The sequence below is a fragment of the Protopterus annectens genome, chromosome 1.part1, assembly GCF_019279795.1.
Source record: "Protopterus annectens isolate FY-2018-M chromosome 1.part1, PAN1.0, whole genome shotgun sequence".
NCBI classification, from domain to species: domain Eukaryota; kingdom Metazoa; phylum Chordata; order Ceratodontiformes; family Protopteridae; genus Protopterus; species Protopterus annectens.
The window spans coordinates 589,261,539-589,277,299 of record NC_056726.1 but is presented as its reverse complement, the minus strand read 5'-3'; positions in this window follow the sequence as shown (position 1 = coordinate 589,277,299).

Here is a 15,761-nt window from a genome sequence, read left to right as displayed (position 1 = left end):
TCTTCACTTTAACGATCCTCCAGGTCCGTTAGGAGGTTGTTGAACCACTGTGGCGTATGTTACATCACCTACCACATTGTCACTGCTTTCATCATCATCAAGAAACCCGTTGTAGGGTAAGAATTATTTATATCCACGTCACCTCAGTTATTCCACTGTTGTGACAATGGTGGGGGTGGATAAGCTGAACCCTTACTGTATTCAATATTATCACGTTCCAATTTTTTATTTTTGGTTGCTTTACATTTAAAAAATTGACTATCAATGCTAGAAAAAAATACATGAATACTCATATTTATATCTTAAAAAGTCCTGGTTGTTTTTAATTTGTGTGTCAGTAATGTTTATTTCCCTTACCAGGGATTCAACCATAAGCTGATAGTGCTTTATTAACATTTGCAACAGTTCAGGCCCTTGCTTATCAAACAGTTTTATTAAATCCAAATGAAAGGGCAAATTTCTCACTAATCCAGTTGGGTAATGCCAGATTCTAAGGCCTTTGGGTACTTGTTGTCTTCTTAAACATTCTTGAAAATATGAAATTTCTAATCGAAGTTTTTTCAAATTCAAAGATTCAAGAATATCTAAGTTGTTGGCTATCATATCCATTAAGGAAGAACTGCCTAGGTTGCCTGTATTAAATATATTTTCCATTTGCAGGAAAGTTGATGCATTTAACCATTCGCTTAAATTAGGTGTATCAGTAACTGATTCATTCTCTAGTTTCCATACCTTGTGTCATAGCTCGTATATTAGTTTCCTGAGAGGTACAATTTTCATAAGTCTGAGATGAAGGCATCTTGCATTCATCTCTGTTGTTGGCTATCACATTGTCTGTTTCTTTTGGGCAAACCAATGCTGACAGATGATCAACTTTTTTTGTTAATAAACTGACTGAGTCAATTTAACACGTTCAGAGTCTTGATTTATATTAGTATCACTTCCATTACTATCAATATTATTATTAGGTGTACCAATAATGCCTTCTGTAGCCATGCTTCACAACACCAAACGAACTTGGAAATACAAATTTGAAAAGAACAAACCACTGAAAATCCACAAGGAAGCAGACTCAGACCAGCACGGCACACAATCCACGTTTATTAATAATATGAGCGCTTTTCTTTGGTCCAATACCAAACTTCTTCAGAAAAACACAACAAACACAAAGCATTCAACTGATATACTTTGATCCATCGTGTGATTGATCACCTGATTTCATTTTAGTACTAATCATGTAATTTGCCCTACAAGTTACTTAAAAAACATTCATGCTTCATATACATCATGTACTATAAAATCCAATTAATTTTATACAAAAATTCTTATTTATTTATTTTTATTTGTTAATAAGACATTATGTTCCATTAAAACATACTAAAAACATACTAAAAAAAATATATATATATATATATATATATATATATATATATATATATATATATTAAATTATTGAATGTGATAATCTGATGTCTATGTTTGCTAAGAGGAGATATCCGGACACATTTGTGAATGAGATAAGAAGTGAAGTAGTGAATAAATGAACACAGTGAGTTTATAAAGCCATTTTATGTGACCTGAATACTCAAGACTTCATTCTGGACGGAACAAATATGAGTAACAATGCAGGTAACAGTGAATTTCCTAATAATGCATTATTTACCAGTACATTTAGCACAGATGCACTGGCTATAAGAAACATCATATATAAAAATTGGCCCTTATTAGCTACTGACACAGTTTGCAATAATTTCAGCAACATAAAACCGAAATTTGTTTTTAAGAAAGGTTTGAATTTTAAGAACATTTTAAATTTCCATGATTTACTGAATAGAGGAATTAAAGATATGTTCAAATGTGAATCTTGCCCCCATTGTAAGTACATTGTCATAAGAAGTTCTTTCACTATCACAGATATAAAGTATGAGACAAAATATAAATATAATTGTAATTCTAGTGGTGTTGTTTATATAGCTTTATGTCAACAATGTCCCAGTTTCTATATAGGAAAAACAGACAGAAAACTGAGAGAGAGACTTTATGAACACCTCATATGCTATAAAGAAGGAAAAATTAGATAATGCGTTTGCTAATCATGTAAAAACCCACCCAGGAAATTGGTTTAAGTTTAGAATTATTGATCAAATCCAAAAGGAAGAGGGGGGACCTGCATCTTTAAAATTAGAGGCACATGAATTATGTTGCCAACTATGCTGCCATTCATATGTATTACCAGGTTTAAATGATGTTTGTTCTGTAACTTCCACATTAAAACTAAAGAGTTTGAATAGATAGGTAAGGCAGGGAAGCTATCAAACATTTTGAATTATTCATTTTTGAATATTTTTTTAATATTTTTGAATATTTTTTGAATATTTTTTAAATATATATTTTAATATTTTTTATATATATATATATATATATATATATATATATATATATATATATATATATATATATATATATTTAGCATGATTTTTAGTATGTTTTAATTGAACATAATGTCTTATTAGCAAAACAAAACAATTTGTATAAAATTAATTGGATGTTATACTATATGATGTATATGAAGCATGAGTGTTTTTTAAGTAACTTGTAGGGCAAATCACATGATTAGTGCTGAAATGAGATCAGGCGATCAATCTCATGATGTCTCTTAAAGTATATCAGTTGAATGCTTTGTGTTTGTTGTGTTTTTCTGACGAAGTTTGGTATTGGACCAAACGAAAGCGCTCATATTATTAATAAACATGGATTGTGTGCTGTGCTGGTCTGAGTCTATATCCTTGTGGATTTTCAGTGGTTTGTTCTTTTCAAATTGGGGTATTAAAGGCAGCATGAATAAATGTGGCGCATGTTCCAGTGCTGACTTGTCTGAGTGGGTAATACTTTTACTATAAGAAATCAAGTTTTCAAACTTCCAGGAAAATTTTATTGCAACACTAGGGGGATTATTTATGCCACTATGTGCCAGATGTGTGATGGGTTCTATATTGATAAATCAAAACAAAGAGTCAGGGGCTGTATATACTAACATAATTACAATATCCGTGCACAAAAAAATACCAATGCTCTTTTTAGACATATATTACAATATCCTATACACTGTTTCTTTTTTTGCATAATAGAACAAATAGAGAAGAGTCCATGGAAAATATGAAATTGAGGAGAAAGAGCTGTGGTGGCAAATCCATCTAAATACCACAGTCCCTCTAGCTTTAAATTATATAATTTCTATTCAGTGTTTATTAAAAAGAAAGGTATATGAGAAGTAAAATTGAATTAATTTATTTATTGAACATCATTTCAAGGTGCATTGGTTTACTATATACATATTTTTAATATGTTTATTTGTGTTTTAGTGTGTAGAATTTAGAAACTTGTAAGAAGTTGCACTGTCATTTTAGGGTCTATATTACGTCTGCAAACACCCCTTTCAGTAAATGCCTGTTTGACGAATGATAACCAGCAAAATATAACTCCCTCGAATGGCCATTCCAGCAAATTCTTTTCCTAGGGGAAAAAATTCTTGGCCAACCTAAAACCAGACAAAATTTGAAACCCTTCAAAACCCTCACACCCTCCAGTGTGGGGGCCTGTGCCCTCAACACCCCCTAACTAAATATACCAATTCAGAGATCGCATTACAGTGGGGAAAAGGGCAAATTCCCAATGACGGTAAAGCGTTTTTCCCCTAGGAAAAAATTTGCTGAAATGGCCATTTGTGGAAGTTAGATTTTGCTGGTTATCATTCGGTGAAGAGCCATTTGCTGAAAGGGATTTTTAGGGATGTAATATAGACCCGTCACTTTAAATGTATTTTATAATACAGAGGTGTGTATATCATGTGACTTGTATTAAATGTTATAAAATGGCAGAGTTTTTAAATGCTATTTATATAAGTCCAAGAATATTGCAGATGTATGTTCCTAGCTTTTTTTTTACTGCGAGATGTGACAATATTAAATTTTTAGAAACCACCCTGTGTGCTCCTTGTGCCTTGCTTCTGGACATTTTGAACTTAGGAGAGAACATTGATACATAGTTTAGACAACATTTTGCAGGAAAATTATATGCCTGTGATAAAAACGTGTCTGTAAGTCATATTAAATACATAAAATGTAGAAGTACAGAAAAAAATTGTCAGACTCATTGCAAAATGTAATGCAATTACAGTACAAAGGGATTATAATGGAGTAATGGACACAAAAGGCAATAACACAATCTAGTCTTGCAGACATTTGTTTCTAATCTCGTGCACTTGACTACCATCACTTCTGCAAGGATTACATACACCAAGAATTGTACTGGGACAGGGCAATTATCAACTGTGTGATAACATGGGTACATTGCTGTCTAAATGTTAATGTCAGAAGTGCAAAGACCAGTACATGTGTTTGACTTTCTGTACAATACTTTGCAAATGTTCAGGTGGCAAAAATTAATAATTATGTGAGTGTTTCATGGTAATGCCATAGGTGCAGGGTTCATATCAGGAGAAGGTGACATCTCTGTGAAAGTAGGTATCTTCACCATCAACATTTTACTTGCATAAGGCCTCAAAGATGAGAAATCATCACACTGGTTTATGATTAATTTTTTGTTTGGCATCATCCTTTAGTGACACTCGGCATAGTGTGTCAAGGTTCATCGGTAATTGGCCTCACTGAATGACAGCTCACCTCCTCTGGCAAAAACTCAAAATATGATTTTACATGCATGAAAATGTAGCCGTCAGTCATGCAAAAATGACTGGCGGTGGTGAACTTTTGTCAGCACTTTGGATAGTACTGAATATAGAAAATATACCCAGCTTTCTCAATGGTTGAACATGTTAATGAAGTATGTTCTGAATAACAGCACACACATTGCAGGGTTTGAATCCACATTATGGACAGTTTATTTTTAGGGGTCATAATACGGGTTTGATTTTTTTTGTACTTAGATCTGAACTACACTTGTAATTTCAGATGTGAATGTTGCAAAGTAAGTGTGCACAATGAATGCTAAATAAGGTAAACTTAATCTGTGTGATCTGCAGTACTCATAGCAGTGATTATAGCAAAACAACACTTGTATGTGTATGATGTTGATAGTACTTGTGCAAAAGTATGAGCTGGTACAATTAGCAACATAATGGTTTATGAAAATATGATTTTAATGTGTGCACACCTTATTGTCATTCTGTTAAAAACATTCTCTATATATGAACTTTTCTTGCATTTGGCATTTATTGTGCACAGTTTTTTTTATAAATTGTCCAAGTCATTACTAATTTATTTTTGTTGTTATTAAAAGTTTGAATATCAAATAAAGCTATTGGGAAATATATGTATGATAATGGCTTCAGTGTAATGTAGTACTCATTACCTCATGTGTTCATTATACTGATACAGGTTGTGTTGAATATAACCACCTGTAAAGTCTGCATGGCCCTTTCCTCAATATGTCCGTAATATTGCTACACACTCAAGTGTGCTAGCCTGCACTGCAATTTGAATTGTATTTACTGCTGTTTTAGCTGCTTTTCTGTAAAAAAAAAAAAAAAAAAATTCTAAGCTTATTTCCTGCCTTTCCTGTAACTAGTCTAGTCCAGATACAGACTTGCTGTATCCAGGACTGCTGGTAAGCTTCTGAGACCCCCAAGCCTTTCTGTGTTGGAGGGAAGCCTTCTAGCTTATCAGTGGGAGTGGTAAGCACTAGGTAGCCTATCTACCATGGGAAGAGTGGGTTTTGGCCCAGAAATTGTAGTTCATTGGCCGTTTGGGAAGTTTTTCCATCTCTTTCTACTTTCTGGTTTAAAAGCCTGTGTTTCCGTTTGGTCCCCGCCTGTCCTGTAACTAGTGTAGTCCAGGTACAGGTTTGCTGTATCCAGGACTGTTGGTAAGCATCTGAGCCTCCCAAGCCCTTCTTTGTTGGAGAGAAGCCTTCTAGCTTATCAGTGGGAATGGTAAGCACTAGATAGCCTGTCTACCACAAGAGAAGTGGTTCTTGGCCCAGAAATTGTAGTTTATTGACCATTTGGACAGTTTGTCCATCTCTTTCAACTTTCTGGTTTAAAAGACCACATCTGCACTTGTTTCCCATCTTTCTTGTAACTAACCTACTGGAAGGCACTAGAAAGCTTTAAACTGATACAAGCCTTCTAGCTTAGAAGAGAGACTTTGGAGTGATTAAGTATGAGTTTTCTGTACTTTCTTGCTGTACTTAACTGTTTTCCGCCTAAACTCTGATTTTCCAGCATTTATTGTGATTCAAAAGCTTGTTTTTTTTTCACATATTGTACTTATTTGACTGCCTCACTTTTAAAAAGTAGTTTTTTGTTTAAATAATTTGTTTAACTGTTGTAGGCTACACACTAAAGTGCGCTAGCCTTTTCTGATCCTTTTGTAGTCATTTAAAGCTGTTTTAAGTGTATTTTTTATTGTTTTTGCCTTATCTTTTCAAAAAAAACAAAAAAAAATTCATTGTTTCTCGCCTTTCTAAGCTAGTATAGTCCAGTTTTCAGGCTAATGCTGAATTCAGGGCTGTGTTACAAGTTTCTGAGTTGCCCATACCTTACTTGGATAGAAGGAAGTTTCTCTGTTCACCTGTGAGAGAGGGGAGCTTTGAGCAGCCTATCTGTCCCTGGAGGATTGGTTCCAGCCTAGAAGTTAGTAGTTTATTGGCCATTTTGGACTAATTTCTATCTCTTTCATTTCCCTGTAAAAACCTATAAAAACCACATTTGCACGGTTTTGTGCACCAGGCAGTGCCGGTTAGCTAGGGTTAAATTATTCCCGGCTACACTAAGTCTCCTCTTCAGTTTTTCCCTTGAAACTAGTCTAACTCCCAACCTAAGCACTCAAAAAGCATCCTACAGCCCAGCACTTGCTCAGACCTAATAGCAAGCACTAATATACCCTGACACTTGATTTCCCAGCAGGGCAAGGTTCTTTATTCACCCCTCACCAACCAAATGACTAATCCGCTCACCCTACTATTTAGGCATGACCAAAGGGCAATTTCAGGTGTACTCTCCAGTCCAGCTGGTGAATCTAGGTATCCTGAGGCAATGTTACAACTGTATCATGTACACAGACAACCCTCTCCTCCTACCACAAAACACTAACATATGTGAGAGATGCAATTATACAGCCAAACTGGAGGTTAAGCTGTCTCCACCCAAGACTGGAACAGACAGTCAAGAGGAGAAGGTTAACACTTGCACCACACCTCCAGTCACACATAGACCTACTAAACTAGTACTGGCAAAAAATACACATAACACCCTGTACCTCTTATCACAAACCAGACAACACATAAAACACAAAATCAGTGTGCCGCACAATCACAGCCCCTGAGGCAAAATAACATACCTAACACACTAGTAATAGGTGACTCTATAGTCAGGCACACTGACATCCCACTCACTAGGCTGGACCAGCAGAAGGTTACTGTTAGATGCCTGTCGGGAGCCAGAATCTGCCACATAACACAAGCACTCAGGTTACTCCAGAACAAGTACAAATATGACTCTGTCATTGTTCATGTTGGTGTGAATGACCTGAGACGTATCTCCCTGGACTACATGAAAAGAGACATGGAAGAGCTCTCTGATCATGTAGCCCAGGCTGGTATGACCCTGACCCTGAGTAGCATCCTTCCCTCACCAAGAATGATACCTCAATATAAAGAAAAAATTATCAATTTCAACAACTGGCTAAACTTCTGGTGTCATTCAAAGGGGATCCAGTGTCTGTCAGCCTGGGACGACATGCTCGACAAGCCATGTTGCTTCACAAGAGAAGGCTTGCACCTGTCACTCCTAGGCTTTCGAATACTGGCCAAGGTTCTTGCTGCCCCCATAGTGCTTTTTTTTAGGCAAGGCTCAAAAGAATAACCCACCTCCATAAACAGCACAATTAACAAAAAACTAAGGGTTATGCTACTCAACGCCAGGAGTTTAAATCTCAAAATGCATGCGCTCAAAGCACTCCTCAGTATGGAGAACGTCGACATCTGTGCAGTAACTGAAACCTGGTTCAAGGCTCCAGAGAGCACCCCGGCACTCCCTGGCTAAAACTCGTACCACACGTTTCGGCCACAGAACACGGACCGAAACACAAAAGGAGGGGGTGTATCCATATTCATCAAGGATACCTACATCTCCAGGTTAGTGGCACAGCATGATACCTCTGAGATCATCCATGCACAACTAACATCGGGCAAATATGCAAAGCAAATTGAGGCCTGATACAGATCACCCTCCATGACCCAGAACCACCACTCCACCTTTCTGGAGACACTGAAAAACATGAAGGTCCTACCAAACACCCTGATATTGGGCGATTTCAATTACCCTACCATTAACTGGGAAAACTACTCGAGTACAAACTCCCAGGCCCAGCGCTTCCTGGAATTCATCAACTCAAATGCCCTGGATCAGCTGGTAAACTCCCCTACTAGAGGTGAAAACATATTGGACCTGGTCATTACAAATATGGGTGACTGGTATTCCACACCGCAGGTCAACACATCACTGGTTAGATTAGACCATAAACTAATCACTCTGGATGTCCACATCCCACCACCACTCCCAACTAAGAAACCACAGAAAAAACTTTTCTAAAGCAAACTTCACCTTACTTAAGATAGAGGCGGTAAGTTTCACAGCCACCACACAAAAGGATAATGCTGCCCATGATGCAGAAACCTTTACAAATGCACTCTATGAGCACCTACAAGGATGCATGGATCATGCCAACCTTAGTAAAACCAAGACTCACTCCTCTTAGAGAAGGAAACCAGTCTGGTGGACCCATGTCATAAACAGTCTATACAATAGAAGGAGGAAACTAGTTCTGAAAAAAAGCAAATCCCAAGAAAGAAAGACATCCCTGATCAGTACCAGTAAGAAACTAAGGTCCCTCATAAAATCATCCAAGGCTAACTTTGAAAGAAAAATAGCCAAGGATTCAAAAGATAACCACAAAGCCTTCTTTAGTTATGTTAAGAATCTAAGTGGCAACTCACAGATATGCACTGAACTAGTGCAAAATAGCACAAAATATACTGAACCTACTGATATTGCCACCATCCTGGCAGATAGATTCAATGCAAAATTCACCCCACTCTCACCCCCAAAAGGACCCACAACAATACCGGAAAAGTGTAGTGTCCCTGAAATTACAAATGCACAGATGAAAATAGCACTTTCAAAAGCCAAAAACACAGTGTCAGTAGGGCCTGATAGTGTCACAGGCTGCGTCTTGCACGAACTACAGAACGAACTAACCCCCCACCTAAACACACTGTTCAACCTCAGCATTTCCACCGGATACATGCCCATAGAATGGCACACAGCAACAGTTCTTCCACACCACAAAGGAGGGGTCACAACTGACCCTGGTAACTATTGCTCCATAAGCCTGACTAGCCTGGTCTGCAAGGCTATGGAGCGCATCATCATGGAACTCATTAACAAAGACATTGGGAACCACCAAACACTTGACCTGACCCAGTTTGGCTTTGTTAAGGGCAGATCATGCCTACTAAACCTGGTTGACTTCTTCAAGACAGTCACCAAGGCCATAGACGAGGGAAAGGTTGTTCACAATGCCTACCTTGACCTTGCCAAGGCTTTCGATACCATTCCCCACTCGGGTATTACAAAAAACTCACCAGCCTGAACATAAACCCCTAAGCTGCAAGATGGGTTGCCAACTGGCTTACAGACAGAACTCACACGGTAAGAATAGCGGGCTCCAGGTCCAACTCAAAACCAGTCACAAATGGTGTCCCACAAGACTCGGTCCTGGGACCCCTACTGTTTGGCATATACTTCTCAGAAGTATAGGCAAATAGAGGAGGAATATGGCTAACCAAGTTCGCTGATGATTGCAAACTGGGAGCCATAATTGACCCTCCGGCTGACACGGACATCCTCCAAAAGGGCCTTAATGAGATGAACACCTGGTGTCAAAGTCATGGCCTCAAGCTAAATGCCAAAAAATGCATAGTCATCCCATTTGGGAAAAACAAAACACCCAGGAATTACCACATAGGTGGCAGCCCCTTAATACAGATGAGGTAATAAGAGATCTGGGGACCCAGGTTGATAGTAATCTCTCCTTTGACAATAATATTGTCAAAGTAGTTAGGAAATCCTTCTATGTGGCCCATCTAATTACTAAAGGGCTCGCATCTAGAAATAAAGAGGTTATAATGCCCCTCTACTCGTCACTCATCAGACCCATCATAGAGTACAATGCCCCATTTGGGATGTACCTCACAAGGCACTTCCAACAGCTGGAGAGACCACAAAAGTAACTCGCCAAGAGAATTACTGGCCTCAAACATATTTCCTATGCAGCCCAACTGAAAAAACTCCGGCTGTACTCAGTGGCATATCGCTTACTCAGAGGTGACCTCTGCCTGACTTACAAAGCCATGTCCAACTCAGAATTGATGGACATGCTCCACCTAAAGAAATCCAAGTCACTGCGAGCCACGCACTCTAGTGAGCTAAACCTCGCCACAACAATAAATAGAACATGCTGGAGTGATAGATTCCTGTCACAGAGACTCCCAATGCTTTGGAACAAAATTCCAAACTACATTAGGCAGAGCCCCTCACTAACACTCTTCAAGAGAAACCTTGACAAGTGGATGGGTAACAGAAAATACACCCCTTGGATCACATCATTGGCCCTGCTTGACAGAGGATCAGTTAATTAATCAGTGGGGCGGCGAAAGCCGACACACTCTGACTAGGCTTATAAATGCCCACGGGCAGGTAGCCTAGTACCTATCTATGAACCTATGAACATAAATGCATCATGATGTCAAAGAAGACAGAAGGTCATCACAGAACGTCAACAGTTGCAAAATATTTTATTACTGTTTGTGCACCAGTTGGCATGGATTACCAACAGCTTGTATGCATGACTATAAAGAAGTAGCACTTCATGTTTTATGGAAAAAACTCAGAAAGTAATTATGCATGCAAAAGACTTGGCTTTGGCATGTATCAGTTAACACTGATGATATTACGAATATCAACGCAATGAAAACTTTTCCACAGGAATGCATCTTTGACTAAAATTATTATTCCAATAAAGGAACACCTCAAAGTGCAACAATTAAAGTGTTGTCAAATGTAGGTCTATATCCAGTCATGGTCAAACCTGTACACCTCAGCTTGCACTCTAAGAAAGTCACTTCCCCTGTGGCATTAACAGTTAAAACTCAGAATAAAGAGGTTCAGGTTCTTTTTTCTTGTTATGAGTTCAATTCTCAGGTGACATCACTCTCAGTTTTTATGATTTTATGTGCCACTAAGGCACTGTGTACTACTTCAAGAAAACGTACATAAGGACAACACTGAATGTCAACAATGTCATCGCCAATGAGATTTTCATGTCATATTTGTTTGGGGTCTATATTAGTAACTCAAACGCTTACCTTATCAAATCCCTAAATGTCGACCCATTCTTATTGAACCGCAAAAACATCAAACGTCCAGAAGAGCAAATCCGGAAACATCGAATCATCATGTTTGGCCTTCTGCGTTATAGCTCCGTAAGGTAAGTGTGCGATATCACGGACCTTAGGGTTAGGGTGCAGGTTAAGGTAAGTGCATAGATGGTAATGTATGTTAGATTTAGTGTAGGGTTTTGTTAAGTGTATGTGTGTGGATTATTTAGTTTGTTTGGGTTTAGCTTTTTAAGGTAAGTGTGCGATAGTTACGAACCTTAGGGTTAGGGTGCGGGTTATGTTAAGTGCATACTTGGTGGTATATGTAAGATTTAGTGTAGGGTTAGAAGTAGGGTTTAGTATGCATGGACTGGGAACTATTAAAATTACATAACATTTATATTTTTCCATCTTATCCCCACATCTCTTGCTTTTTTTCTATCTAATGACATTTGCGCTGTAATTCTCACTAAAATGGAAATGAACACCATCACAGGGAGCTAGACTGACCACAAAGGCTTGAACAGCCACAGGCGGCAGTAGCATCACCACGACAGGCAACACCGGCACCCAGAAAATCTGTGTCATAATCTGTCTGTGTTGTCTACACATCTCCTGCATTATGTGCACCACCTGCATTAGGTAGCTCTGCGCTGGGGGGGTGGTGCACTGCTACCCACCAGGTGTAGGGCACTCGGCTGTAATGAAATCAAGACTAGTGTTCTCTTATACAACTAAACATGAAACTAAAATATCTAATTAAATCCAACAAGGCCATCTATGAGGTCAAGATAGCTGCACAGGCTAAGGACAATCAGAGGTAACACACTACAGTGTGCTGAACTGATGGTGAATGGTACTGCCTTCTCCAATTAGAATGTTATAGCAAATCTATTGTTGATAAATTAAACTCAAACTTCACCCCCTACTCCCCCCTCTCCCGCAGGTCCACCAGGTGAAATCCCCTCCAACATATTTCCCTCAGCTATCAGCAGGGACCAGGTGCTGGCAGCACTCGCTAAAGCCAAGAATACTGCTTCCATGGGTCATGACAACCTCAATGGTTGCCTCCTGAACAGTATAAAACATGATCTATCAGGACCACTTGAGACACTCTTCAACTACATTCTTGAAACTGTTATTCCAGTGCACAAGAGTGGACCATCCTCTGACCCATGGAACTACAGATCCACCTGTCTAACAAGCCTAATATGCAAAGTCATGGAACAAATTATCATGAAAATGATAAACAAGGACACTGGCAACCTACAGACTGGACCATTCCAATTTGGCTTTGTAAGGGAAGGTCATGCCTACTTAAACTGGTAGACTTTTATGAGCAGGTCACCAAACCAATGGATGAGTGTAAAGCAGTGCTTACTGCATATCTTGGCCTGGTTAAGGCATTTTATACAGTACCCCACTCAGGCATTATTGACAAGCTGTGAACTAGGCATAAACCCTTACATAATTAGCTGGATTGCTGGCTGGCTCACAGACAGGACCAAAGAAGTCAGGTGGAATGACCACCTCCACCAAGAGTTTGGTCACCACTGGAGTACCCTAGGGTTTCATGCTGTGCCTGGTCCTCTTTGGCATCTACTTTTCAGAAGTCAAGGCTAATATTAAAGACCTCGGACTCACCAGGTTCACAGATGACTGTAATTTGGGAGCTATTATAGATTCCCCCAAGACACAAGCATCTTGCAAGCGGACTTAATACAGAAAAAATGACTGGTGCCAAAACCATGGCCTAAAACTCAATGCCAAAAAATTCATTATTATGTCTTTGGGAAACTGTCATTGCAGTTTAATTACTCCATTGATAAAAATACTCCTGAGTGTTGTCCCAATAGTAAGGGATCTGGGAACATACTTAGACAGCAATCTAGCCTTTGACCAACATGTAGCTAACATAATAAGAAAATCATTCTATATCATCCAACTAATAGGTAAGGGTATGGTATCCAAGTCCAAGGAAGATATAGCACCACTCTATTCAGCCCCTTAACAGACCTATCATTGCATAAAGTGCCCCCGTTGGCATGTATCTAACCAGTCACTTGCAACAATTGGAATGTCCACAAAGGTTTCTCCCAGGAGAATTCAGGGCATGAATACCCTGTCTTACACTTATCACCTAAAAGCTCTGTCTCTGTTTTCTTTCTCGTACAGGCTGCTGAGAGGGGATCTTTGCATGGCTTACAGGGCTTTCTCAGACCCAGCACTAAACGATCTGTTGAACATGCAGAAAACAACAGCACCAGAAACACTAGATCAAGGGATCTGAACTTCACTTGTGACATAAACAGAACATGCTGCAAAGACAGATATGTTGCCCAAAGGATCCCCGCACTATGGAATAGGCACCCCATCTATGTAAATCAGAGTTTATCCCTGAACCTCTTCAGACAAAACCTAGACAACTGCATGGGAAATCATAAATTCACCCCCAGTCTGACCCCAATGTCCCTTATGGACACAGGGCATCAATAAGAAAAAATATTATCCTAACACCCCTCCCCCACAAATCCATAGCTACCTGTCTACCAATGTGCTATGATACTCGGGACCCAAATGGTTTTGTGAAAGCAGCTAGCCCTGTAAGGCCCTAGTGGTCAATAGCATAGTAACCACCTATGAAACTATATCATTAGTGTGGATTTTCAGAAGGCTATGAAGTCTGACACATATATGTATGTTATGTAGTGTCCTGCATGCTCCATATTTTGAATATTTTACTGTACTACTTATGGCATATGCTGCAATAATGACACACAAGACATTAACATAATATACACAAGTTCAGAAATTCTTCTGAAACTGGAATGTCTATATGCCTCTATTCCTTATTTGCTTGAAGCTTAGCAGGGAACATCCTAGATCACTGCTATTTGCTGTTCTAAGTTCAAAAACTTAAAATAATTATGCATACTCTAATACTTTGCCATCAGTTGCACAAATGAGCTTGTTGCAGTGTGTTTAGTAATTAATTCTGATATCAAGAAAGTAATGCAACTGGCTTGTATTTCGTGTGTATGGTGTATTGCCTTATTGCAGTCAGATATGAAGAGTTCAGTGTGGAGCTGTATAGTTTCTGTATAATGTAAATGAGTTTTGCACTAAAACATATTAACATTCAAGTTGTGTTCCAGTTGAGTGGTACCGTTGGACACATACCTAAAGAGTAGTATTAATGCGTGTAGTGTTATATGACCTGCATGTGTGTCTTGCAGTCACCTTGAACAATGTACACAAATCACAAAGTTTTGCCAATGATCCTCAAAATATGAATTTGATACATTGGTCTTGAGATGAACATTCAGGAATCCATCGGTAGCACTCCACTGGTTGGTATCTGTAACTACCAGCCATTATATAATTGCTCAATACACCTTAATGTGACATATATAGATAAAATCCGTGACAAAATATTATCTGTAAATTATGTGATATATGGTGTATGTGACTGTACTGCTAGGTGGGCCTGCCTTATCTAATAGGTCTATGTGTAAACTTCTACTCAGGGGGAACAATTTACATGGGGAAAGTGCTCCCACAACTCTTTCACTCATTTTTAAGCCAATCATTGCATTGCAAAGCAATAATAATGACTTCCCTTTAAATTTGCTCTTTCCTACACTTGTAGTATGACTTTTCTTGTGGCATTATCACCAAGCAGCTGCAAGAAGTGGTCACAGAAGGCTCTAAGGTCAACAGAGACCAGGCCGAAGATCTTGAAGTTGACTGCAGAGAAAGCAGAACAGTTCAAGGAGTTACTCAAGGTTGTAACACCTCAAGAAGAAGAGAAAATAGATGGAGTTAAAGAAAAATGGCAGAACCTCAAAACAGCATATGTCAGGACTGCAGAACAGATATGCGGCTGAGAAAGGTATGGAAATAAGATCCATAAGGGAAGCTGGTGGAAGAATGCAGAAATCCAGGAAGTCATAAAAAGAAAGAAGGAGACTAGGATAATGTGAGAGCTAGAAACAATGGACCAGGCTAGGACGGAGTACTAGCTGGCTAGCAAAATTCTAAGAAAGGAGTTGTAGTAGCAAAAAGCAAGGCATCAGAGGCACACTACCAGCTGTTAGAAAGTGACATTAGATGGCACAAAGATCACATTGCAAGGCAATGGCAAAGAAATAAAGAAGATAGTTAGACACCCTTTATAAGGGATGACAGCAACAACTTGTAGCCCAGTCCATGGGACATCAAATATAGATAGAAGGAGTAATTCCAGCAGCTAATGAATGAAGAAAAACTCACAGAAGTTGTACTACCGCAGGCACAGCCTACAG